At 47.0% G+C, this 16,658-nt stretch overlaps 1 long non-coding RNA gene across 2 annotated transcripts; it reads right to left on the bottom strand.

The window, feature by feature from the left end:
- Window positions 1-2,575: 2,575 nt before the first annotated feature.
- On the bottom strand, window positions 2,576-16,592 carry LOC128123222 (uncharacterized). 2 transcript variants are annotated; one of them, XR_008222606.1, is made up of 5 exons: window positions 16,474-16,592; window positions 10,938-11,346; window positions 3,631-3,686; window positions 2,926-3,051; window positions 2,576-2,824 (listed from the first exon to the last, which is right to left on the bottom strand). It is a non-coding gene; the product is annotated as an uncharacterized LOC128123222 (long non-coding RNA). The 2 variants fall into 2 exon arrangements; XR_008222605.1 differs by having other exon boundaries at window positions 2,576-3,051.
- Between the last annotated feature and the right edge of the window lie 66 nt (window positions 16,593-16,658).

Raw genomic sequence — 16,658 nt, 5'->3', positions numbered from 1 at the left:
TGTGTGTAGATAGATAGAGATAGATAGATAGATAGATAGATAGATAGATAGATAGATAGATAGATAGATTTATTATGTATACAGTGTTCTGTCTGCATGTTTGCCCACAGGTCAGAAGAGGGAACCAGATCTCATTACGGGTGGTTGTGAGCCACCATGTGACTGCTGAGAATGGAACTCAGGACCTCTGGAAGAGCAACTAGTGCCCTTAACCAGTGAGCCATCTCTCCAGCCCTCAAATTGTATATTTAAGAATATGCTCTACCATGTAAATCTCTCACTTCAATTTTTTAAGAACCAGGGCTGGATATGCAGTCAATGGCAAAACACTTGCCTACTATCCCTGGTTTCATCTCTGGTAAAACAAAACAAAGTTTTGTTTTTTAAAAAAAAAAAGACAAAACAAAGTAAAAACAAAGGGAAGAAAAACACAAGACAGTCAGTGGCCAAGTCCCACCTGCCTGTCAGCTTGTGGAAGATGCAGCCAGAAACGATTCACACACACACACACACACACACACACACACACACACACACACACACACAAACTTATTAAGGCAGTAGAATACACTTCAGACATCAATACTCCCTCCCTGTGGCCTCCCACGTGACACTCTTCTTCGAAGGCCTTCCCCGGGCTCCCAGGGTCTGTTCTTTCCACAGCCTGGAGGAGGAAGCAGCCGAGCAGCTGGTCACGTCCATCAGCACCGCCAGCCAGCTGTGCACTTCTTGCATCCACCCACCAAATTTGGAAACTAGAAATAATTTATTATAATATAATTCTTTACTGATTCTTTGGGAATTTCATATTATGCACCCCAATCCCACTCACCACCCAGTCTCTCCATATCTGCCCCTCATCCCTGTAGGGTTCCTCCCAAAGAAAGAAAAATTAATTAAAAACAAACAAAACACCACCTCGCTCCTCCATCTTTCCCACACCTCTTCATCCGTCCTGGTGACACTGGGAGCTGAAGTGTGTCACCCAGTCTACCCTTTTGTCCCATCAGCCCCACCCTGATTGCCTGAGTCTCTGGTCTGGTTCAAGGCCTCTGGACTCTGGCACACCATCATCACAGAATCCTCCCCGAAACTCCTCTTGGATATCCTGCTGTTGTCCCAAGTTCTGCAGGACCAGTCACTTCATGAGCTCTGGCAGGTCATAGAATAGGTTAGATGTTAGGGTGGGCCAACCCAAGGCCCAGGATGTGAGCCTGGGTGGTAGCTGAGCTGGTCAGTCTGGGCCTCTGCCCCCCTTAGTCAAGGGACAGCTCCAGGTCTCCTATGCCCGTGCTATGGGGCCAGTTATCCCTGCTCCAGTGGTGAGGGGTGGGGCCACCTCTCCCAAGTGTGGGGGCCAGCTCTCCCGTGAGAGGTGGGACCATCTCTCCTGCTGCAGTGTCCAGCAAGGGGCAGGGCCAGCTATCCCAGGGCCAGTGAAGGGTGGGGCTGGCGCAGTGTAGGCCTCAGATTTCAACATATAGGGTTCCTATGGCCCTCTGTGATAACACGGGCCATGGACATCAACACAGATCCTAGCTGCAGCAGGACCACAGAACCAGACACGGCCCTTGGCAGCAGCTTAGGCCTGGACATTACCATGGCTGAGGTGGCAGTGCAGGCCACCCAGATCAGGACGGCCCCGACAGCAGCATGGCTCTCAGACACCAAGGTCTCAGGTGGCTGACTAGACCCTGGGCATCCACATGGCCCTCAGTGGCAACAGGAGCCACAGACATCAACTCAGACCCTGGCTGCTGTACGGCCATGGACCCAGACATGGCCCTCATCTGCAGCCTGGGCTGGGACATCACTATAGCACTTTGTGGCAGTGCAGGCCACTTGGATCTATATGGCTCCAGCTGCAGTATGACCCCCAGACAACAACATGGACTCAGGTGGTGGTCCAGACTCTGGGTATTTGCATAGCCTTCGTGGTAACAGGAGCCACAGACGTTAACACAGACCCTACTGCAGCAGGACCACAGACCCAGTCATGGTCCTAAGCCATAGCCCAGCCTGGACATCACCATGACCCTGGGTGGCATCACAGGCCACAGATCAGCATGGCCCCAGAGGCAGCATGGCTCTCAGACACCAACATGGACTCAGGTAGCTGACCAGACTCCGGGCATCCTCGTGGCCTTTGCTGTCAACATGGGTCAAGGATGTAAACACAGACTCCAGCTGCAGTAGATCCATGGACCCAGACATGGCCCCTGGCAGCATCTTGAACCTGGACATCACCCTGGTTCCAGGAAGCAAGCAGTCCACCCACATCAGCCCATCCCTCACCACCTTAGCTTCTTCAGTTCTGCCTCTTTTCACAACACATGAACTGGTCTGCTTCTCTTTCTCCCCCATTTCTCCATCATATATTTGCTCATCATAATGGCACCTACCCACCCAACGCCACCAGCAGGCCTGTGGTGCCTTCAGCCAGTCTAGACTGTGAGGACCCAGGCAGGTCTCACAGTTATCCTTCATATTTTCACCTGCCTTGGTTGAGTGGCACCAGGTGGGTCTGTGGATGCCTTCAGCCAGCCCAGACTGACTAGAAAGAATTTTTAAAGACTGATTATCCATTCCTTTTTATTGGTTTGTTTGTTGTTCCAGCTGATTCCATGGTAATTGACAGAAAAAGATGCCTGAATAATGTATTCTGCAGCCTCAGAGAATCATGCTGCTAAAAGATCAAGGATGAGAGGACGTGCCCACAAGTGCCTGGTACAGCCTTGTTTCTCCTGAAAATGTAAGCGGCCATTGGCCTGAGGATGAGCAGGAGGGATCTTCCCCCGCTAGAGAAAGCTCCATGAAAATCCCCCTGGACACAAAGTGCACAAGAAGACAATCACACATCCAGAAGTCTAACCTGCCCACTCGCCAACCACCTCTGTGCAAATAATCACAAACAAGGATGCTCACTGCACTTCTTGATTGGATGCAGGTGTGAGGATGGAACTAAAGCTTCAGGTAGACTGTGGTTTCTCCAGAATGTTCCTCCAGTTCCTGATGAGATTGTTGTTCCTGACACTGGCAGATGTGTGGGGCCTGGAATGACAAACATCATAAAGAGAGCTTACAGAGTGGGAGTTGAAGAGATAGAAGAGGTCAGGAAATTAGCAAGGGCATGGCAGAGATAGAATGCAGTGGTATAAGGGGTTACAGGGAAATAATGATGCAGGAAGGGTTAAATGGGGTGGAGTGGAGAGACAGGAAGAGAGGCAGGAGAGGGAAGATGGGGGGGGATAACTAACACTAAGACATTTTGAAAAAGTCATATGGAAACCTGCTACTGTGGAAACTTCCTAAAACATCACATACACACACACACACACACACACACACACACACACACACACACACACACACACCTCACCCTATAATGGGCCAACAAAGCCCCTACAAGGTACTACAGGCTAACAGATAAAATACCCAGTACTAGGAATGTGTTACCTCTTTTGAAGTTCTTGGCAAGTAATGTCCCATAGACCCTCCCAAACATTATATTATATTATAATATAATATGTATAATAATAATAATCTAGTTGCCCTCCAGAAGGTAAGACTCTACTGCTGAAGACTCCACATATTTGAGTCACAGAACAGAGAAATCAATCTGGTACTCACCTGGAAGCTTCATCCCCACTAGTTAGCTTTCATAGTGCTGGGAGGTACTGTGCACACTGCCAGAGGAGAAAAGTAATCATAATAGCACCTATTGGTCAGCTCTGAGGATACATACAACAGCAACCCACCTACCAAGGCATGCCCATTGGTACAACAGTGGTACAAATGTCATGGGAGTAACCAACCACTTTCTGATTGTATTCAAAGCCCACTCCACACTTTGAAACCCATTATTGGCACCCATAGCAGGGCCAAAACTCTGTAGCTAGACAGGTCATACATAGTCCCTAGGGGCGAACCTACCACTCTTACTCTGCTAAATGAGCACATGCTAAATGAGCTAATGATTTATCACTATACCCAAAGATTAGTATCTCTCAACCCTCATCTCAGAAGCTTCTTTTTGCAGTGGATCAGTGATTAACACAGAGATGCACAACTGGTCATGGTGCAGGCAATAAAAGACTGTGGAATGCTTGGCCCTAAGTGTACATCACACACCTTCCTCCCAAGGGTCAGGGATCATTGCAAAAGAGAGACTAGAAAGATTGTAAGAGCCTGAGGATGCTTTGTAATAAGCCTTTTGTACACTGTAAATATGTATTGCTCTCATTGTTAATAAAAAGCTGATTGGGTGATGGCTGGGCAGGAAGAAATTGGGTGAGACAGCTTGAAACAGACAGAATGCTGGTATGAAGAAGGGCAGAGTCAGGAGAGATGCCAACCAGCTGCTGAGCAAGCAGAACATATGGAAAATAGGTAACAAGCCATGAGCCACATGGCAAAGTATAGATAAGAAATAAGGGTTCATTTAAACGTAAGTTAGCTAGTAACAAGCCTGAGCTATTGGCCAAGCATTTATAAGTAATATTAAGCCTCTGTATCGGTTTTTTAAAAGTGGCTCCTGGGACAGGAAAACTCCACCTACATGAGGCAGTGGATGACTACAAGGAAAACAGTGTTTTCACTGACAGCAGTTAAGACTGCATACACAAAGTCTACACAAGCTCAAGCCAGACTAAATCTCAGCATGAGGGGAGGAGGTGGCCGTTCCTCAATAGGGAGCTACTGGCAATTGATAGCTGCTGCAGCAAGAGAGAGAGAGTCAGTTTCCTTTAAGGGCGTGGCCCCTGGTGCTTGATCATACTTCAGTGGAGGTCATGCATTCAAGAGCATATGAGCAGCACAAGTTAGACCTGATGGATATTTAAATAAGATACAACACTGGGTGTGTGGAAAAGGGAACCTTTGAGGAGTTGGTGGGGAGTGAATCCAAGAATACATTGTATGAATCTCTCAAAGAACTAAAACAAATGAGAAAAGGCAATCAAAGAAAACAGAACATGAGCTAGAAATGGGGGTGAAGTGTTATTTTTGGAGAAGAGAGAAAGAAGGGCAGGAAAGAAAGGGGAGAAGAAAAGAGAAGAGGGTCGGAGAGGAGAGTGTTCTGGGATATTCACATGTTAAATGATATCACGGTGAGGGAGCAAGCAGACACAAGGAGGGGGGTGGACATGAGGGAAGCTGGACAAGCTGCTCATTGCTGAAGCTGGGTAAGGGGAGTCACTGCATTTATTCTGTCTTCACATTTACTTGAAGTTCTCACTACGAAGAGCTGGCTTCTTGATGCTCCGGTTTGGTTTTGTGGAGGGAATGCTGTTTTGTTTTTGAGATGGGCTAGCCTGGTAGCCCAGGCTGAACTTGAACTCTTGATCCTCCCGCCTCCACCTCCCCAGTGCCAGTTCTGCATTCCTTTCGAAAAGCTCCTCCCATGTCAGCCTCTGCACGTCCACAGGCTGCTGTGCACTCAGCTCCTGTTGGGGCCCAGTGTGATGGTGCCAACCAAGGCTACGTGGTGAGACCCAGCCTCAAATTAATTAATTAAAATTGTTAGTGTGTGTTTGTCTTCAGTTCTTCTTCCCTGTGGAACCTGAGAACTCCCCACATTCTCAAAAACAAATGAGAGACCTGGGCCTGAGGGAAGCCTCGGGAGTTGGCACCATTCCATAGTCATTTAGTATTCATTTTCCTAAAACAGAAATTCTATTCTTGTGAGGCTAACCTGTGTGCACAAATGCAAAATCTCACCATTAGGACCAGCAAGCTGATGGCTCAGCAGGGAAAGGTGTTTCTCACTGACTCTGATGACCTACCTGAATTCAAATCCCCAGGACCCACACAGTGGAAAGAGAGAACCAACTCCTCCAAATTGTGTACCGTGTCACATGCCACATGCAAGTGCACATGCATACACACACACACACACACACACACACACACACACACACACACACACACACCAGTTAAATGTAAATCTAAAAGTAAAAATTGCTGGGTTGGCATGAGTAACATATACTTTTAATCCCAGCCCTTAGGAGGCAGAGGGTGGTGGATCTCTGTGAGCTCACGGCTAGCCTGGACTACATATGAACCAGAGCTACAAAGGGAGACCTTGTCTAAATAAATAAATAGTAAAAATAAATTTGGGAGCTAGAAAGATGGCTCAGTGGTCAAGAGCACTGACTGCTCTTCCAGAGGACTTGGATTCAAGTCCCAGCACTCACAGGGTGGATCACGACTCTCTGTAACTCCAGTTCCAAGGGATGCCCTCTTCTGGCCTCTACCAGCTCTTCACACACATGCTACATAGACATTCATGCAGGCAAAACACCCATACATAAAATAAAAAATAAATTTCCAAAAAATTAAGTCCAAATTATACGTTGAAGGCATGGGCTTGAAATCCTTGTGCACAGACACCCTGACAGCCTCCTACCAGAGCAGCTCAGGAAAGACACTGCACTGGGACCCAAGGCCAGGGTGATGGCATGGGGCAGAAGCCATCTAAGGAGTTCTGTCGGGGTGGAGTGTACTCCGCCACACTGAGCTCAGGCGACTGTCTATGAAGGCTGGCCCCGTCCCAGTTGCCCACCTGCGGAGTGCATTCTGGCTCAACAATAATCCAGTCACTCCTGAGGCTGGGTCCTCCCCTTCTATCCTGTGTCATAAGTATGCAACAAGGCACCATGAATGCCCCTCCCAGTGAGGAGCAGAGGAGTGGACAAGATGGGACAGGAGCCTACCAACCCCAACCCATGGCACACTTCACCACGACTTAACTCGCAGACAGCACCACACAAAGCAGAGGCTGAGATATGAGGGAAACAGAAACCAAAACAGCTCTGAAGTTCTGGCTCGCCCCAGTCATCACGGCTGTTTCACAGAAACAGAAAAATGCCGGTATGGATGTAGCCTTTATGTAGAGCTGGTGGCAAGGAAAACTAGTGCAGCCATTGTGGAAATCAGTATGAATGCTCCTGGAGAAACTAAAAATAGAACTAACACGTGATCCAGATGTACCCCTCCTGAGTGTTTATTCAAAGGACTCTTCCTCAGCACACCACAGAGATACCTGCCCATCCTGGCTGCCACACGTACACACACCTGTCAGCCATGCCAGAAACTAGGGCTTGGAAAGTCCTCTGTTTGCTCAGCAAAACATGTAACTCTGCTTAATCTAATGGACTCAAGAAATCACCAAAGGATACTACATAAGCTCGAGCACTACCACAGGCCCCTCCCTGCACAATCTCCTGAGAAAGAACAGAGGTTAATGAGGCTGGTGGTATCTGCTGAGTAAGTGCTGGCCACGCAAGTTTAGTGCCTTGAGGTGGATTCTACAGATGGACCCAATTTGTCCAGGAATGCTAAGAAATGCATTTACAGACAAGAAACCAAAGCTGCAGGCCTGTGGGAGTGGACAAGCATTCAGGCTTTCCAAAGTGTCACCCCCATGCTTTGAAGATTTATCTTTATGCGTGTGTGTGTGTGTGTGTGTGTGTGTGTGTGTGTGTGTGTGTGTGTGTGTGTGTGTAGGTGCCCATGGAGGCCCGAAGATGGTGTCAGATCCCTGAAGCTTGGCTTATATAGACAGGTGTGAGCTGACTAATGTGGGTACTGAGAGCCAAACTCAGGTCCTCTGCAAAAACAGTGAGGGCTTTTGATCACTGAGACCTCTCTCCAGCCCCTAAACCCCATATTTTGAAATAGCCCTTTTTAAATTTTTAATTAAAAAAAATTTTATACAATCTATTTTGATCATGCTTTCCCTCCTCCAACTCCTCCTAGATACTCTCTACCACCTTACCCTCACAACTTCATGTTCTCTCTCTGTGTCTCTGTTTGTCTGTCTGTCTATCTACCTATCTATCTATCTATCTATCTATCTATCTATCTATCTATCTGCCTGCCTGCCTATCTATCTATCTATCTACCTACCTGCCTATCTATCTATCTATCTATCTATCTATCTATCTATCTATCTATCTATCTCTCCCTCTATCTCAAGTAGCCTCTTAAACACTCTCTCACAATGGAACATAAACTCTAAGAAGAAAATGACTATGTTTGTACCCCATTTTATTTGCACACCAAGCTATGTATGGCTATATCTATCATGTGTACTCAAATGTTTGTGGAATGAATGAGGAAAAAAAAGCAGATGCACTGGGAGAGGGGGATGAATGACCACAAAGTGTACTGACACCTGTGTGAGAAAAGGCCATGATTAAACCCAATACTTCATATGCTGACCTTAAAATTTTATTTAAAAAAAGAAGTGGGGCTGGAGAGCTGGCTCAGCAATTAAGAGCACTTGCTACTCTTGCAGAGATCATGGGTTTCCTTCCCAACGCCCATGTCAGGAAACTCACTGCCTCTAACTGCAGCTCCACAAAGTCCACCCTTGGTCCTTGTTCCTGTCTTGTTAAGGGTCTGTCACAACTCTCTGACTCCTGGTTCTTTCCAGTTGCTAGCAGGCTGTGGATTTGAGCTCCTCTTACAAGCAGCCCGTTTCAGTTAGAGGGACAAAGCATTCATTCTCCTCAGCATTACCCACTCCTTCACCACCATCCCTGGGGCTCTTGGCACCCTTCCAAGTGCAGGCTGGTGGAGTGCCCTTGCTTTGGGGGTTGAATTAATCAAGTACCAGCCAGTCCTTTCCACATCTTGATGGACAGTGATGAGCAAACAAGTAGCTGACATCCCTTCTGCAGAGTGAGGTTGACAGATGCTGAGGCAACATTGCCCCAGAGCACTGACTTCACCGTGGAAAGCATGGCCTCCTTGGTTGGGTATTTCCTCTTCTGAAGTCCCCTCAGGACACCTGTGGGCATCTGAAAGGGACATCAGGGTGACCAAGGACAGGCACGGCCTATGCTCAAGGTTATGACTTCCTGTCACTGCCTGACAGTGACATCCATCTAGCTTGTTAGCAAGTTGGGCCTGCAGCTGAGTGAACAAGATTAGATTATTCTCAGTCCCCAGGGATTAGTAACTGACTCTGGGCACATCATTCTGGCTTCCCTGGACCACGGAGACTATCTGGGAGTTGTTGTAACTGTAGCCTCACGTGACGGTGACCAGCACAGTGTCCTAACCAGGGTGTCCTATCAAGCACAAAGGTGTTCTTCAAGATTATGACATTGGAGGTAAAAAGAAGCTAGGGAGCCCAAATAAAACCATCAGCCATAATTTAAAGGTAACAAAGCAATCAAAGTAATAGGAAAGACTTGGGAGGTGGCTCGTTGGGTAAAGCACTAGCTGTGCAAACACGAGGATCTGAGTTAGAATCCCTAACATTCATGTAAGAAGTCAGGCATGGTGGTTCACTCCTGTAATTCCATTCCTCAGCGGGTGAGGTATGAGCAGATCCTGAGGCCTCACTGACCAGCTGGCAAGCCAAGTCGAATAGCAAACTCTAGGTCCAATGAGAAACACTGTCTCTAAAATTAAGTGGAGAAGTGATTGAGGAAGACACCTGAGCTCCACTTCTGGCCTCCACACATGCCCACATGGTAGAAGGAGGGAACTTAGTCCTGCAAATTTTAACAGTAATACACACACACACACACACACACACACACACACACACACACACACACGTTAATGAAATTGTTTTTTAAATAATTTGAAGAAAGGGTCTGGAAACTGTGGCAGTCTGTGAGAGTCCAGCTCCGAAAGGTTCTTAAGTGGAGGAGAGAGGAATGAGGAAATATCAGCTAGAAAGATAGACTTAGATGACAAGAAGAAAGATAGACACAGGATAGCTTTAGGAGGGTCTGGGTCAATACCCAACAGCCCAGAGCTTTATTCAAAAGGGCTTTTTATAATATGCCAAGGGGAGAGGCAAAAGACCTCCCCTTTGCAAGATCAAAGCACACCATTCAGCCAAGTATAGACCCTTCCAAAAACCTGGTAAACACACCCGTGGCCAAATCATCTCGTTACACAGCCCTGCTGGGTAAAGCAAGCTCAGATTCTCTGACCCTGAGTAAGGCCTTAATAGGCAGCCTCTGTGGGCTCCCACAGGAAACATAGCTCAGCAGTTAAGAATATATACTGCTCTTGCAGAGGACTGTAGTGGATAGCTGTTCTATGACCTTGAAGCACCGCCCCTAGAGATGTAGCAGGTAACTGTCCTACCTACCTATGACCTTGAAGTATGCCCCTGGGGTGTGACCTCAGGGCTACCCTTAAGACCTGAGATATGTGTATGCTGGTCTCTTCTCTCCCTTGTGGGCTTGAATGGTGGACTGACTCAGGACAGCGTGCTACAGTACCTCAGCATTCCAGGACCCTGTGACAATTCCCCTGTTTTGTTTTAGTGAGTTTTTCTTTCCCAATAAAGAAAAACTTTAAGCAGACTCCCATGGATTTATCACTATAGAGGACCCTAGTTTGGCTCCAAGCACCCACACTGGGTGGCTCACAACTGCCTGTTAACTCTAGCTCCAAGGGAGCTTATGCCCTCTTCTGGCCTCTGCAGGCAACTGCACTCATGTGTTCATAGCCCCATTCAGACACAAAAGCAAAAACACATTATTAAAAGTAATTTTTAAAATAGGAGTTTAAGCACTGGGCAGTAGTGGCACACACCCTTAATTCCAGCACTCAGGAGGCAGAGACAGGTAGATTTCTGTGAGTTTGAGGCCAGCCTGGTCTACAGAATGAATTCCAGAGCAGCCCAGGCTACACAGAGAAACCCTGTCTCCAAAAAAATGAAGTAAAATAGGAGGCTGGAGAGATAGCTTATCAGTTAGAGCATATACTGCCATAGCTACATATCTGCGGCTAATCCCCAGTACCCACATCAAGCAGCTCACAACAGCCTGTAACTCCAGATGCCCATGGCTTATTTGGGAACCTGCATGTACATACCCACACCAAACATACTCTGTGATGGCTATTCTTGGTTATCAACTTGGCTACACATGGAATGAACTACAATCCAGAAATGGAGGGCATACCTGTGAAAGACTTTTTGCTTGGTTTGAAGTGAGTGAATCCACTTTTAGTCCAGACCCTTTAGGTAGGAAGACACATGCCTTTGATTTGGATCTTGAGTGGGAAGATACAACTTTAACCCGGGCCACACCTTCTACTGGAAGTCTGTATAAGAACATAGAAGAAGGAAGGTTTTGCTTGTTGCCTGCTTGCCCTCACCTTGCTAGCACATCCATTCCTTCACTGGCATTGGAGCCTACTTCTTAGGATTCCAGCACACACTGAAGACCAGCTGAGACACCGAGCCTTGTGGACTGAGCAGCTATTGTAATCCTGGGCTTTTGTTTCACAGCCAGCCATTGTTGGATTAGCCGGACTGAAGCCTGTAAGTCATTTCGATAAATCCCATATATATAGGGATTGTTCTCTGACCTACAGAGAGAAAGAGAGAGAGAGAGAGAGAGAGAGAGAGAGAGAGAGAGAGAGAGAGAGAGAGAGAGATTATAAAAATAAATTATAAGCCTAGAAAGACAGCTCAATAGTAAGGTGCTTGCCACCAAGCCTGACAACTTGAGTTAAATCTTAGGCTCCTCATATAATGGAAGGAGAAAAGCAATTCAATACATGTGTTGTGTACACACATACACAAATAAATAACACAATAGTTTTAATTTTATAAATAAAATGATAAACAAACTCCCAAAGGAAAATGCTAAAACTTGATGCTGACTGTGAGATGAAAACAAAGTGGTTTGCATTTTTCTGGTACCAACTGGTAATTCTCAGCAACAAGAAAATCTAGAAGATGTCAGAAGTACCATGTAACAGATGTATCCCTCCCCCCACCCATGGTGTGAAGGGCCCTTGCTGTGAACAGGAGCCATATACAGTCACTACTTGGACAACCTACTTCCTCTGGGCTTGTCACCATGCCAGAATTTAACAAGGGTGAGAAAAGTGTTCCATGTTGGCAAAGATACACTCAGTAAAATGCAGCTATTTACCACGTAAGGTGCTTTTTTTGTTTTGAGCCGGGATTTGGGTTTGTAGCCTAAGCTAGCCTTGAACTTCCAATCCTCCTTAGCCCAGAGTGCTGGTATTACAGGTGTGGGCCACCCCACTGACTTTGAGTGTAGGAATATGACTCAATCTCTGAGAAGCAGAACATCCCACAAGCTGATTTTTCAGAAAATTGGCTTTTAGCAAATGAGTCCTTATGCAGAATGGTCATTAGGCAAATTCGTCATTTAGCCAAGAGGTCATTTAGTGAATCGGCTTTCAATGACTTGCCCTCTGAAAGTTTGCTACAGCGAGCATTTTCTTGTGCTAAATGTCCATTTGATTTCCATAATTAATATTCACTGGAGCATAGATGGGAAACTTCCCAGGGACCCAGGAGCAACCAGGACAGACTTCTAATAATCAGACTATTAAAAATGCTCTCATAAAAATAAAATTAAAAAAAAAAAACAGGATCAAAGATACACGGTGTTTTGGGGCTTCCTGAAACACAGCCATCAGGCTTAGTGTTGTGACAAAAGGTCTCAGGGTCCTGTTTGTTGTTAGTATAACACATGTAGCCTCTCATTGGAAAAAGAAATGAGTGCTCTTTGGGTTTGGGGTGGTCAGTCATCATGCTGTTATAAGCCATTGCAATGATATCCTACACTCCACTGGGGGTCCAGTCACGTAAGACCCTAGGATCTAGGTCCAGCTACCTGGTCTCACAGGAAGTGCTCACTTTATCTTATTTTGAGACAGGGTCTCACACAGCCAAGGCTGGCTTCAAACTCCCAATGCAGTCAAAAGTGTCCTTGAACTCCTGACCCCTGCCTCCACCCGCAGTGCTGGGACTGCAGGTGTGCCACCACTCTCCTGAGTGAGCACCATCGCTAACTGCTATTGTTTTTGAGTTGGACTCTTGCTATGCAGCCCAGGCTGGCCTTGAACTTTAGATCCTTCTGCCTCGGCTTCCTGAGTTCTGGAATGACAGGTGTATACTACCATGTCCAGCATCATTTTGAAATTCTTGATTTTTTTTTATCAAATTCCCTAGTTCTCTCTTTTTTTTTTTCAAAGGAGTCCCCAAAGTAATATGGCCAGTTATTTCATTTCTAGGGCTTCAGTAGCCAAGTACCACACCGTGGCCTTAAAGCAAGAGATGCCTCGTGTCTTACAAACCTGGAGGTTGGAAGTCCAAAACAAAATGCTAGGCTCCCTCCATCTTTGCTTCTAGCCTTTGATGCTACAAGCAGTCCTCAGTGGTGCTCGGCTTGCAGCCGCATCACTCTGAGCTCTAAAGCAAAGTGGCCACTGTCTTCTGTGCCTTTGATTTTATGTGGCCTCCCCCTCTCCTACAAGGAGAGTCACTGGTGCCCAGGATATTCTCTAGTATGTTTTCCTCTTAAGTTGATTATCTCTGCAGCCACTCTACTTCCAAAAAATATTCACACCCCTAGGAACCAGGGCTTAGGAATTCCAGCCTACCTTTGCAAAGGATACAATTCAACCCTTAATACTGGTCCCATGGCAAACCCAAATATTATAGCATTGGAGTTGACACTGTAACTCAGCTGGTAGAGTGCTTATCTACCATGCCTGAAGCCTCGGGTTCAGGGTCCTGCACTGTTTAAAATGGGTATGATTTTTAATCTTATGCTTGTAATCCTGGTACTCGGGAGGTGGAGACAGAAAGATCAGGAGCTCAAGGCCATCCTCAGCTACCTAGTAAGTTGGAAGCCAGCCTGGGCTGCATGAGACTGTATCTCAAAAACGAACAGAATAAAAACAACAAAACCGTCGTATAATCCTGGTGTTTCTCTTTGTGTGTTCCGGGACTGAGACCATACACCAAGCTTCCTATATGTATTACACCCGACCCTGTCGAGACTTTAATGCAGCACCTGTCTCCAAAGCTGCGGGGCTTCTTGGATGCTGGAAACAGCCTAAGGAAGGCTGAAACTTTATTTAACCTTAAATCCCATTATAGAGTCTGCATTTGGCACAATTTATATTTGAACTATAAAATTTTTCTGTAAGTTGAAACATGACCTATAAAAGGTCGCTGCACCCTGAAGCAACATTCTAGAGAGAAATCAATTGGTCCTTTTTCTTACAGAAGCCATTAGCCGGAGGAGAGATAAAGGAAAAACTTCCTCATGCTGATTGAACTCCAAACCCAAAGCATAATTTCTAAAAGGCAATGGCTTCGTACAGCTAAAATGCATTAGGCTATTATTAGATAATAGGGAGCCTTTAATATAGCTCGTGCACCTACTGCCTCTTAACAGTAGAGGGGCAGGAGCACTCAGATGTGTACCCAGGCCTTGCTCCAGACATCCACATCTGGAATCAGCACTCTGCATGACAGAGGGGGTCTTAGCCTTCCCTTACACCTAAACACATCACCCCTGTGAGGTTCCCTGGTCCTTACAAGTCCTTCAGTGAGTTGGATAATAGTTCAGTTGGTAAAGGGCTTGCCTTACAAGCATGAGGATTAGAATTTGATCCCCCAAACTCATTCACACTTGTAACACTAGTGTTAAGTTTTGGGGTACAGGTACATCTCTGGGGCTCACTGGCCAGCCAGACTAGCAGTGGGCTCCAGGCCAATGAGAGGCCCTGCCTCAAAAAACCAAGATGAACAGGAACAACAGTGGAGATGCATGTGTACCCACACACAAGGTCCTTCAGTGACTTGTCCCTCCTACCTTCAGATCTAATTAAGACGCCAGGTTTTTGTCACACTCCAAGATGGCTCTGTAGCCCATGGAGGGTCTTCTCTCAGACTACTCCTGTCTGTAGTATCAGGAGAGACTAGACCAGCCTGGGTTAACTAATATTTTAGGAATATATCATGCAGTATTATTATAATGCCAACTGTTGCTCTTTTGTTCTGTAGCAACAGTGATTAATAGCTAATATGGGTGATGTACAAGTATATATCTGGTTCCCATTTTTTGCATCACCAACTGCAGGCAGAGAGCTGATCAAAATGGCACAGATAAACCAGTGTCCCTGAGGCCACCTCTAAAGTCAGCCTTCCTCAATCACCCAGATCCATCCTACTTGTGAGGCCTCAGAATCTAAGGTGACTGCAGCCAGGAGTGTGCAATGTAAAAAAACACAATAATAGTCCAGCATGGTGGCATATGCCTATAGTCCTGGGCACTTTGGAGTCTGAGGCAGAAGTATCACTTCAAGTTCGAGGCCAAGATGGGCTACAAAGAGAATACCTAACCAGGTCTACATAGCAAGACTGTAAAACAAACAAATAAGGCTAGTTAGATAACTCAGTGTACGGTAGAGGAACTTGCCTAATGACTTGAGTTCAGCCCACATAGTGGAAGGAAAGAACCAACTCCTGCAAGCTGTCCTCTGGCTTCCACTGATGTATGGTGAGTCACACACACACACACACACACACACACACACACACACACACACACACAAATAATAAATACAAAAAAATGAAAAGACAAAATCCCACAGAAACAACCACAGCTCACTATATTTAAGTCAACCCAGCTCGGGGAATAAAAGACCAAGCCCTTCTTTATCAGCTGTGCTGGGCTGGCTCCTTGGAGGGCCACAGACCTGACTGCAATCAATTCCCCTCTGTTGTTCTCCTAAACAGGCCTCAGGGGTTTCTCACCTACCTTCTGCAAGCATATTTAACATAGCTCAGGAAGCTTCCAAATGGAATTTTTTAAGACATTTGGTAAAGTGAACTGTTCTGCCTTGAACAACAGTGCAGAATCCGGGGGCAGGAGGGGTGACTTGCCAGCATACTGCCTTTCAACTCTAGCAAGACATGTTAACTTTGAAAACTTGGCCACCCGCTGCAGTTAACTCCCACTCTTCGTTGGGATTCTTTTCCTTGCAAGATCAAACGAAACTCCTGCTGTATGTCCCTGCGATTCTGTGCATTTATCTTCAACGCAGATATTGCTACTATTTTATGTTCCCTCTTGAGGACCCCAGACCCTGGAGAGCAGAGATCACATCGGCTTTATCCCACTGTTGCAGCCCCTGGTCTTGCCAATCATACTGGAGGTGCTTAGTAATAATTAGATGATGCCGGGTTGCAGACACAAAGGCTAGAGTAGACTGAGGGAGTAGACCCCTTTCTGGCGAGTCCCAGAGGGCTGTGCTGATGGGGAGGGTGTTGGTAAGGCCGCCCGCACTGACTGAACACGCCGGTGGACCAAGACCAGTGTGCAAGATTCGGGAGATTACGATGACCTGGAGCTGGCCTGGGTGGGCGCGAACCCCGCCCCGCTTCCAGGATCAAAACCGGGAGTGAGATCCGCTCCTAGTGCAGCATGCAAGACCGCGCCCTAGCCTACCCGACTCCGCCCCACACTAAGCCACAACCCTGCCTACAGGCTGGCCAGGAGCTCAGCTGAAGGATCCGAGGTCCGCCTCCGCAAGTAGGCGAGCTCTTCAGCCCCGCCTCTGGCTAGTCTGAGCCCGCCCCCATATCAGCCAAAGGACCGCCCCCTAAGCTCCGTTCCCCCCCCCCCCCGCCCCATTTCCACCTCGGGCCCGCCTTCCAACCTCCAGACTCCGCCCCCAGTTCTGGTCAAGGACCGCCTTCTGAGCCCCGCCCCAGGCCAGTGTAGGCCCCGCCTTCAGATAGCCAGCTCCAGCACCACGAACTTTTTTAGAACGCTTCCCGGTCGCTGGGCATTAGCCTCTCCCTAAGTCCCGCCTCTCATGACGCAGCAGCTCACGGACCCTGC

Source organism: Peromyscus californicus, unplaced genomic scaffold (assembly GCF_007827085.1).
Source record: "Peromyscus californicus insignis strain IS unplaced genomic scaffold, ASM782708v3 Scaffold_3__1_contigs__length_106647218, whole genome shotgun sequence".
Taxonomy (NCBI): domain Eukaryota; kingdom Metazoa; phylum Chordata; class Mammalia; order Rodentia; family Cricetidae; genus Peromyscus; species Peromyscus californicus.
Note: the sequence above shows the minus strand (reverse complement) of the source record. Positions and strands in the feature narration are given on the sequence as shown.